Source organism: Thamnophis sirtalis, unplaced genomic scaffold (genome assembly GCF_051295495.1).
Source record: "Thamnophis sirtalis isolate CommonGarterSnake01/CBP01778 unplaced genomic scaffold, rThaSir2_p1.2 scaffold_2, whole genome shotgun sequence".
NCBI lineage: Eukaryota > Metazoa > Chordata > Lepidosauria > Squamata > Natricidae > Thamnophis > Thamnophis sirtalis.
The window spans coordinates 138,811,600-138,822,874 of NW_028261382.1; the positions used below are offsets into that span (position 1 = coordinate 138,811,600).

An 11,275-nucleotide genomic window follows, 5' to 3' on the forward strand; every position below is an offset into this window, starting at 1 on the left:
ACCTTTTAGTACAGCAAAGGTGTTCAAGCTTCTGATCCTTTTATTTGTCTTCTTTTTCCAGTTCTAATATATTTATTTAATATATATCATATTAAAAATATTATCAGGACTGTAAATAGTATTCAAAATATAGATGTGTCAAAAATTTGAATGGGAACTTTTTAATGTTGGTAGTTTGGTACTTTCATGCCCTTTCTAAATGATCCTTAGCATGAATGACTTTTTTTATAGCTGCTACACATGAGTTGACATTTTCACTGTGCTTCTGAGGTCTTTTTCATAATTAGTTACAGACAGGTCACTAGAGTACAATAGAATAAAAGAATTGGAAACAACCTTTTAAGTCATCTAGTCCAACACCTGGCTCAAGCAGGAGACCCTATACCATTTCTGAAAGATGGCTGTGCAGTCTCTTCTTGAAAGCTTCCAATGATGAAGCTCCCAAAACTTCTGAAGGCAAGCTGTTCCATTGGTTGGTTGTTCTCACTGTCAGAAAATTTCTCTTTCTCTCTAGGTTGAATCTCTCCTTGATCAGTTTCCATCCATTATTCTTTGTCTGGGCTACAGGTGCCTTGGAAAATAGCTTGACCACTTCCTCTCAATCCCCTCAAATATTGGAAGACTGCTATCATATCACCCCTGGTCCTTCACTAGACTAGCCTTGCCCAGTTCCTGCAACCAGGAACTCATACAAATATATACTCATACAAATGCAATCATGTATGTATTTTTATCAGATACCACAGTAATGTTGCAATCATATTCTGACACAAATATGTAACTGCAATATGTGTAATCGCATCATTCCTATCTAACATTATTTTGCATCTCAATTTGATATGAATGTCATTGTATTTTTCAAGCTATTTTAAAAAAAATCTAAAATGAAATCTTCAGCCCAAATCTGGACAATTGTTTTTTGAGGATGTTCTAGTTCTGGACTTCTTTCCTGAAAAGCATTTGAACTTAAGTAACTATACTGTAACCTAGATGTGTAGACTATTATTATGGTGTCGGTTGTCACATCAGTTTTTTGGGTGGTTGACACAATGCATCTGTAACTATTTTCTAACTTTGTGGTTCTGCAGGAGAAGATATTTTCCACTATGTATTTTAAGAGAGTTTATTTATTTATTTTCTAAACTTAGCAAGGAAAGGATTCAACATGTTATTATTTACTTTTCCTTGGCTTTGATTGAAGCACTCAGGAAAAAAAAACATTGAACAGTAATAAAGAAGGCTAAAGTTACTCATATCTCTAAGACACAATTTGCCTGCATATTGTAAGATCTGTAAGTTCCTCCTTAATTTCTGCAATTCAAGACACAACATCCATCATTGCCAAGAAAAAAAATATCCCAAGGTTATTCACAATTAAGTCTATCTATCATTTTACCCCATGATTCTAAATTGTAGGTAGTATTAATGCCACCAAAGGAAAATAATGCAGCTCCAAATGTAGACAAAATTAAAGTATAATTATCTCCTCCTTCTTTGTTTCATATCTCAGTTTGTCACTTGTTTTCCTATCAGGCTTTAATGTTACATTTTGTTTCCACTATGCTAACACTATTTTTTGCACCTCAGTTTTTGCCTCTTGTGTTTCAATCCATAGAATAACACTATTCTGGTTTTAGTATCAACACCATCTGTTATGATGTCAGGTTTATGTGATCATAACATTTCATTATGGTAAACAGCTACCAGAATCTCTCCTCTAACTAGATCTCTCTGCAGGTGGCATATGACATCTTTCATAATCCTTTCATCTCTTCAAATCACAAGTTTCATTTATTTGCAATACCAGCTTCTGTTTCTAGTCTCTCAAAAATTCTGTAAAAGCACTGGTTGAAATCTGAATCACACTGCATTCTTTTAAAAAAAAATAGGTTTTATTTGCAGTTGTTCTTTAACAACTGCCATTTTTTGTAGACAGTGTAATGACTGGGTTAACATATTTTTCACACAATGTTCACAGTAATAATACAATTACATATACAAAATTTTTATCTTCCAACTTCTAATATAATGTGTTCATTATAATTGTAATATATTCTTTTACATACTTATTAACTCCCAGATGTCACTCACTGTTCAACCACATTTTCAATATCTCAACTTTCTATAAACAACATTAAAACCAATTATCAGTAAGATCTAAACAGTCCAAAGTTTATATCTCTAAATCCCCTGGATTTATAGTCCTTGTAGGCTATATTTCCAATATATGCTTTCCATCCTATTAATCATAATAATAGTTTTAAATATACCTAGTCCTAGTCTTCCATCTTCTAATCTTAATAAATCTATATTTATAATAAATTGTAATATAATTTATCTATATATGTGCTACTATTTTCCCATTTTAAACTTTCTACTTATTTCTATTGGTTTTCAATATTGGTACTACCTTACAAAATATTGTTTCTCTATCCGTCATCTCTCAGCCTTTCTGGAATTTCATCATTTATTGATTTTTTGCTGATTCTTTTATATTTCTCTCTTGGAATTCTATATGTCTTTCTAACATTTTTACACAAACTGATTATTTCCTCAGTCTTATCCTTTATCTCTTTCTGCTGTGTCTTTTGAATATTGACACTGCATTCTTAATATACTGCTGTCTGCATTCTCTGTTTTGGGATTTCATAGGTTTGCATTCCAAGGGGAGCAGGTTCTTTTGAGATTTCTGCAAAATAAATTAAGATTTGCATCTCTGATGAGGCAAGCTTAGTTAACATTTCTTTTCTCCCTCATGTTTTATGCATTCTTGTTGCTAATTGTACCTAGCACTGGCTTGGAAAATCTGTATTCAAAATTTATTTAGAAAGTCTTTTTAAAATGCTTTAGAAGTGTATTTTTCTTTTCCCACAAACGTAATCGCTCTACTGCTTCAGTGTTGTAGAGCAGGAATTCACTTTTGAATCTTGGTTTTCACAGCAAGAGTGAAATAACCACCCGTGAAATGGTAGTAGGAAGAATTAGATAGGAAAAGGGTAAATTTACATTTATTGGCACTAAAGATTCCAATAAAAGATTTTACACATTTTTATGTAAAAATGTATAAAAATACAAAATAGATTATAATTGCTGGAAAATATCGATGCTTTGAAGATAAGCCTTCCCCAAACAATAAGCTATTGGTGAATTTGCATCATATTTACAGGATGTCAATATTGGCTTATCTGTTATTCTTTCCTTCACTATTTAGTTATCTCTTCCCCTCATCTTGTTGCTATTCAGATTTGTTCTGCATCTTATCTTGACTTCCAGTCACTTCTTTTGTTGATAAAATATATCAGATATTAATCTGATTTCTATTATAACTAATAGCCAAATGTTTCCAACACCATCCATGACCTAGAGAAAATACAATAAACTAGCAAATATCATGTATAGTTTAAAGCTTTAAACTATAAACTAAAAAGCTAGTAGGTTGTGTTTATGTCTCCCCACCCCTTCTAGTTCTAAAAACACAAAGACCACCTATCTTCAGTTTCTATCCTGTCCATGTTTCTATCCTGTTCTTCTACCCATGAATATCATACAGTGTAGGAAGAAAAGCAGTATTGTCATTCGTCATTTTTAAGTTATCTTAAGTTATCTTAAGTTATCCTGTAATTTTGGTATGTTTTCTAAATTCTGTTTTTAGTGTGCTATTTTAATTATTTTAATTATTACCCAGAGTCTCATATATGAGCTAGGGAGCCACATAAATCTATTAAATAAAACTTATTAATTTACTAGGCAAATGAATAAATAGATAAATAGCATGCTAATATTGCAATAATTTATGTGAAGGGTGGGAAAAAGAAGCCACAAGGTATAAGAGTCATTTGCATCTAACTTGTAGTGGAACAACATAATTGCTTTGTTTTTGTCTGCAATAAACATTTTCCTATAGCTGGTTTATGTCTGTGTCTATATCTGCCCACACCTAGAACTCTATTGTAGTGATATCCTGAGTCCTGTGCTGGAAACTCCTGGGGGGTTGGCTGCATTGTAACATACTGAGCCTTTGTGTTGTAACCTCCTGAGATCTGTGATGTAATGTCCTGAGCAGATGGCGAGGTGTAACATCCCAGGCTTTGGTTTGACTCCGAGTTTGCGGTCTGGCCATGTGTCCATGGTGTGTGTCAGTTTGCTTTGTGTGGGGGTCGGAGCGGGGTGCAGCAGTTGGTGATGCCACCGTGGTTTGGCTTCTGGATGGTGGTTGCATTTGGTCTATGGGATGGGTTTGGGTTTGAGTCTGGTGAGGGTAATTGGTGGTTGTGTCCTGTGTTGTTCTGGGTCCGTTGTCGGTTTTTGTGGCTGGGACTCATTTGTTGACTAGGGCTAGTTTCCAGATGTCTGGTAGGCGGGAGGTATCATCACATTTATTCATGTTGTGGGCGTGTTTCTCTATTTCTATGGCTTCCATAATTATTCTCTTGTTGATTGGGAGCATATATTCCCAATAGCAGTATCCTTTTCCCTTCTAATACCAGATCTATTGCAATGTATCTTCCTTGGGAGTCTGCTTCAATTAATTCAGCTCTCATGTTCTTCCTTAAGTAGATAACTATACCATTTTTCTTCTCTGGAGCAGAAGCTATAAAGTGCTGTCCAAGTCTTGTATTAATCAAGTATTTTTGATCAGTTGATCTAATATGAGTTTCTTGCAAGCAAATTATGTCATTCTTGAATTGTTTAAGATAGTGATTTATTTTCTTCCTTTTCTGTGGGGAATTTAAACCATTAATGTTCCACGTTAGGAACTTAGTTGTCATCTTTAGCACCTGAAGCTTTTTAAGAGCCATCTGGACATCCTGGAATTTAATCTTTGGCCTGGCTCCTCCCACTGCTTCTAGACTAAGACCTGTAGCTTCTTGACCGGTGGCAGGTGTTTGTTGTGATTGTTGCTTTTTTAATTCTTGGTCCATTCGCCTGGTAATCACATGGGTTTGTCTTTGTATTGTATTTGTATTTAATTAGTTTGTATGCCGCCCACTCCCGAAAGACTCAGGGCGGCTTACAAGTAAAAAAGGGAAGGGGTAGACATACAAAAACAAAACAACATTAAAAGGTCCACACATTCACAACTTAGGGTGGGGCTGGTAAAAGTCAACAGCCCCAGGCCTGCCGGAACAGCCAGGTCTTGGTCGCTTTGCGGAAGGCCAGGAGGGTAGTAAGGGTACGGATCTCAACGGGGAGATCGTTCCATAGGGCCGGAGCAGCAACAGAAAAGGCCCTCCCCCGGGGAGTCACCAGCTGACATTGACCGGCATATGGAATCCGGAGGAGGCCTAGTCTGTGCAATCTTATAGGCCTCTGGGAGGTAATTGGCAGGAGGCGGTCTCTCAGGTAGCCAGGTCCGATACCATGTAGGGCTTTAAAAGTAACGACTAGCACCTTGAAGCATGTCCAGAGACCAATGGGAAGCCAGTGCAGCTCGCGGAGGATAGGTGTAATGTGGGTGTACCTAGGTACACCCACTATCGCTCGCGCGGCTGCGTTCTGGACTAACTGGAGTTTTTGAACACTCTTCAGGGGCAGCCCCATGTAGAGCGTGTTACAGTAATCCAGTCTTGAGGTGACAAGGGTGTGAGTGACCATCCGAAGGGCCTCCCGGTCCAGATAGGGTCGCAATTGGTGCACCAGGCGAACCTGGGCGAAGGCCCCCCTGGTCACAGCCGACAAGTAGTGTTCTAGCGTCAGCTGCGGGTCCAGGAGGACTCCCAAATTGTGAACCCTCTCTGAGGGGCGTATAATTTCACTCCCAGGCTGAGAGATGGAATAGCTGGACCATCCTTGGGAGGGAGCATCAATAGCTACTCAGTCTTGTCGGGATTGAGTGCAAGCTTGTTTGTTCCCATCCAGACCCTAACAGCCTCCAAGCACTTCTACCGCTTCGCTGAGTTGGCACGGGGCGGACAGATACAATTGGGTATCATCCGCATATTGGTGGTATTTAATCCCATGCCGACGTATGATCTCATCCAGCGGCTTCATGTAGATGTTAAATAGGAGGGGAACAGGACCGAGCCCTGCGGCACCCCATAATTGAGGGGCCTAGGGGTCAATCTCTGCCCTCCGACCAACACCGACTGCGGCCTGTCCGAGAGGTAGGAGGAGAACCACCGATGAACGGTGCCTCCCACTCCCACCTCTCGCAACCGTCGCAGAAGGATACCATGGTCGATGGTATTGATGGCCGCTGAGAGGTCAAGAAGCACAAGGATAGAGGAGTGACTCCTATCCCTGGCTTGCCAGAGATCATCGATCAGCACGACCAAAGCAGTTTCCATGCTTTAGCCAGGCCTGAAACCCGACTGAAAGGAATCCAGATAATCGGTTTCATCCAAGGTCCATCAGAGTTGAAAGGCCACCACTTTCTCAACAACCTTCCCTACAAAGGGGAGGTTGGAGTCTGGATGATAGTTGCTCAAAATGGCTGGGTCCAGAGAAGGTTTCTTCAGGAGGGTTCTCACCACCGCATCCTTTAGGAGGTGTGGGAAGGATCCCTTCCGAAGAGAGGTGTTAACTATTGTCTGGAGCCAGCCACATGTCACCTCCCTGCTGGTCAAGACCAGCCAGGAGCGGCATGGGTCCAGTATACAGGTGGAGGCACTCATCGCTCCCATGGCCTTGTCCACTTCCTCAGGAGCGACAAGTTGAAACTTGCTCCATAAAATCCGCTCAAGACCTTCCCCCGGTACCTCGGCTGGTACTGTGCAATTGGAGTCCAGATCCGTCCGAATCCGAGCAACTTTATCCATTAGAAACTGAACAAATTCCTCAGCTCTACCCTGTAAAGGGTCGTCCGCATCCCTCCCTTTCAAGAGGGAGCGGGCTATTCTAAACAAGGCGGCCGGGCGCGATTCAGTGGATGCAATAAGAGTGGAAAAATGCGCACATTTTGCCACCCGTATTGCCACGAGATAGGTCCTGATATAGGCTCTCATCAGTGCTCGGTCAGATTCAGAGTTACTAGCCCTCCAGTGGCACTCTAGGCATCTCTTTTGGCGTTTCATCTCCTGGAGCTCCTCGGTAAACCAAGGAGCCCTCCTGGATCCACTGCCTCAGAGAGGCCGTAAAGGCACAATCCAGTCTAGAGCCCCTGCCGCCGCTGTGTTCCAAGCAGTGACTAAGGACTCTACCGGACTGTGGACAAGAGCGAGAGGTAGTTCTCCAAGCACTGTCTGAAATCCCATAGGGTCCATCAGGCATCTGGGGTGGAACCACGTAATCGGTTCCCCCTCCCTACAGTGGGGGATTGGCTTCCAAAAGTCAAGCCTCAGTAGGAAGTGATCAGACCATGACAAAGGCAAGATCTTAATGCCCTTCAAATCTAGATCACGTCTCCACTGCTCTGAGAGAAATACGAGGTCAAGCATGTGACCCGCTGAGTGATTCGGACCCTGAATTACCTGGGTCAAGTCCATGGCTGTCATGGAAGCCATGAACTCCTGTGCCCCATCAGAGTGTTCACCAAGCGAAGGCAGGTTGAAATCCCCCACCACCATAAGCCTGGGGAACTCTACCGCCAGCTTGACTATTGACTCGAGGAACGAGGGGAGGGCTGTTGCAATGCTGTTGGGAGGTAGGTACGTTAACAACAAGCCCACTTGACCCTCAAGGTCCAACTTCACCAACAGGAACTCACACCCGACAAGCTCCGGAGCAGGGATCCTACGAGGAACCAATGACCTTCGGATGATGACGGCCACTCCCCCACCCCTTTTCTGGGGTCGCGGCTGATGGAGCACCTGAAACCCTTCTGGACACATTTCAGTGAGGGGGACCCCTCCCTCCGGGTCCAGCCAGGTTTCAGTAATATATGCCAGGTCTGCCCCCTCGTCTAATATTAGGTCCCGGACCAGGGGAGCTTTGTGAACCACAGACCTGGCATTTAGCAACAACAGCCTGAGACCAGGGCCCTGACAACTCTCGCCATCTGGTCCTGGAGTGGAACTAACAGGGCCGGAAGGAGGGATTGCTGTGACGTAGCGAACCCTCCTTCCCCGGTAATGGCTAGCCCTGAAGTTCCCACCGTACCTGCCCCTCCCCTTCATGACCATAATGCTCCGGCTCATCCCCGCACTCGTAGTCCCCATTTTCCCTCCCGTAGCCTCTGCTCTCTCTGGCAGGCCATCTATATCAGTCATTCTAGGACGGGAGGTAGGCCTTGGCCCCCTACCACTTCTGCAATAGCACTCAGTGGAGAAGGCACAATGTCTTTGTTCCTTGGCTCCTTGTACCTCTGAGAGAGGAAGTTGATCCAATCTTGTTGATACTTGTGTGGTTTGCTGTCTATCCTGTCCTTCTTGTTCTCTTTCTCTATGTCCAGGTTGGGGGGGGGCTGTCCAGCCTTCAATATGTTATTGTAGAAGTCTTGAGCCTTCCATACTGAATTAAGATGGTATCTTTGCCCCTGATAGATGAGTGCAAGTCCAGCTGGCACGTCCCATCTGAACTGTAACTGACGATTTTTAAGCTCTTCAACTAAAAAAGCATAGTCTTTTCTTGATCTCAACATTTTAGGTGGTATCTCCTTCAAAACAGTCACCTCCTGACCCCCAATTTGAAGCTTAATTTTGTAAGACTCTTGCAGTATCATATTCCTCATGTCTCTTGTAGCAAAGAAGACCACAATGTCTCTTGGTAATTGCTTTTGTCTGGCAAGCCAGGAGTTAACATGATAAACCTTTTCAATTTGCCATTCATAATTCCACCTGGCCTTCCCATCAATTGATCAAAGGCTTCTGAGAAAATCTGCTTCAAATTTTCTTGATTATTCTCGTGTAGGCCTCTTATTCTTAAAGCAAATTCCATTTGTCTATACTGTAACATAATAATTTCATTTTCAGCATCGCCGACTTTTTGTTGAACCACATCCATTTTCGTTACCAGGTTGATATTAGAATCACTAAGATCTTCTAATCTGTCTTCAATTCCCAAGACGTATCCCGAGAGGCAATTAAAAGCCACCAAAATATTGTCCCTAATTCCCTGGTTCCGAGTCACAAGCTCTTCAGACAGTTCTTTATAAGCAGCAGATATCTCCTCCTTAATTTTAACTTCCATCGCAGCTGCATGATTTTTTAAGGCTTCAACCAATTCTTTCTGCAAAATTTCTCTGGTCAGGGGCTCCCCTGCAGAAGTAGGGTGGGAGTAGTGACTGTAATTTAGTAGAGGGAGCAGGCGAGCTGCCTGCACTTGTGGACGTGTTGGGGGGGGAGGAAACTTTTGCTTAGAAGCCATTCCAAGTTTAATCTTCTTTAGCCAATTAGTAAGTCTATGCAAGCCGATTATACAGCAATTGCTGTTTAGTTTGATGATAAATCACTTCCTTTTCTTTAAATGTTCTGAGCTCTGTAAAAATGTTTTCAAAGCCCGGCCCCTGCTACAAAGCTGCTCGGCGCCATTTTGTGTGTCTCTTTAGCAAGTGAATTATCAGAAGGAATTCTTTAAAAATGAAGCTAAGGATTTATACACACAATTAGGAGTTCACGAGTAAAAGTTCTGCCCGTTCTGGAATCAGCAATAAATCAAACTTTGTGCTAAGGATGGGTGGATGCCTTTGTTCTGCAGATAAAAGCAGAAGAAATTCTTGACGCGGCGAATACTATGCTATTAGGTGGCCTCCCTTCCTTCCCAGATTTATAGTCTGGGGAGGTTAGTTGGAGCACTGCCCAAGCATAATTAACTCGCCTTCTTCTTCTAAGCCCAAAGAAGAGGTAATCAAACTGCCAAACAGCTGATGAATTGCTGTTTAGACAGTTTAACGCAGCCAAAATTCCGGAGCTGTTAAGAACAGCAAGCTCCCTCACCCACCCACCCCGGAAGAACCCTTAATTATTCTCTTGTTGAAGTGTTCAGTTTTGGAGATTAATTTAGTTCTTTCAAAATCAATTTCATGTCCTGTAGTTTTAAGGTGCTGGAAGAGGGAGGAAGTTTTTTCTTCTTTTCTGACTACGTTCTTGTGTTCTGTGATGCATGCATTTATTCTCCTACTAGTTTGTCCTATGTATGTGGCAGAGCAGATTTTGCATGGTATTTCATAGACTCCTTGGTTTTCTAGCTGGATCTTGTCTTTGGGGTTTCTTAAGATGTTGGCTATGTTTTTGGTCAGTGGTCAAATACATTGAGTGTGTGTGTTTGTGTGTGTGTGTGTGTGTGTGTGTATATATATATATACACACACACACACACACACACACAGACACACACGCACAACTAGAATGAACAACAATCATGCTTGCAGGTAAAAATAGTTGCAATACTCAGAATAACTAAGCAAATGGTTTTAAGTGACTCACAAACTTGAAAGGAGCAATTGAGTCATATCCCAGCAGAGTGCAGAAATCCAAATTAAAACTCCAGAGACGGCAGTCTAGATTCTGTAGGGAGATCATTTCACAGTAGTATATTCTTTCATCTGCTTTTATTCCCTTACCTCTTCCAAAAATTAAACTGGAATCTGTCTTTCTGCAACTTAAGACCATTCCTCTTTACCCTGGACTTCGGATTTTCAGGAAATAGGTTTTGGCTCTCTCCTCTGTGATGATCCTTCAGGAAAAGCAGTCATGTCCTTCAAACTGTTTTTCTGCTAAATTAAACATGTTAAGTTTCCTCCCATTTTTACCTGTAAGTTTTAGTTCCCAGTCCCTTCTTCTCATTGTTTTTATCCTTCCTTTCACCTACTCATGGTTCTTTTTAAAAGTGTGCTACTCACAGTTTAGTGCTAGAGGTGGAATCCAGTAGTGGGATTTAAATAATTTAACAACCAGTTCTCTGTCCTAATGACCAGCTGGATAGATGTGGCTCAGTGGTCATGTGGGCATGTGGGCATGGCCAACTCAACATCACTCAGGTCTATGGGCACTTTGCCTTAGCAGTTACAATGTAATAAGGGTTAACCAGAGAGGCAGTTTCTGTAAGCAGGGCAATAAAGATTAGAGGCTAGAAACAACACCAGAATATTTCCCTCCTGCCTTCTTTACAGGATTAGCCCTGTAAAGTGGGAAAAAACAAAATAAGATTTCTTTCAACAACTGGTTCTCCAAACTGCTTAGAATATTAACCATCGGTTCTCCTGAATAGGTGAGAACTGGCTGAATCTCACCACTGATGGAATCTGAATAAAATAGAATGCAGTGAAATGATTCCTTCCCTTTATTTGGAATTTATACTTCTATGGAAGCAGTGTAACCTACCATTTCCTTTTTGGGGGGAGGGGGCAGCCTTGTTTCACTCCTGATTCATATTCAGTACATGGTCAACTCCAGTTCCA

At 41.7% G+C, this 11,275-nt stretch overlaps 1 pseudogene; it reads right to left on the reverse strand.

The window, feature by feature from the left end:
• Nucleotides 1-3,273: 3,273 nt before the first annotated feature.
• Nucleotides 3,274-7,769, reverse strand: LOC148049193 (uncharacterized; annotated as a pseudogene).
• Nucleotides 7,770-11,275: the final 3,506 nt, after the last annotated feature.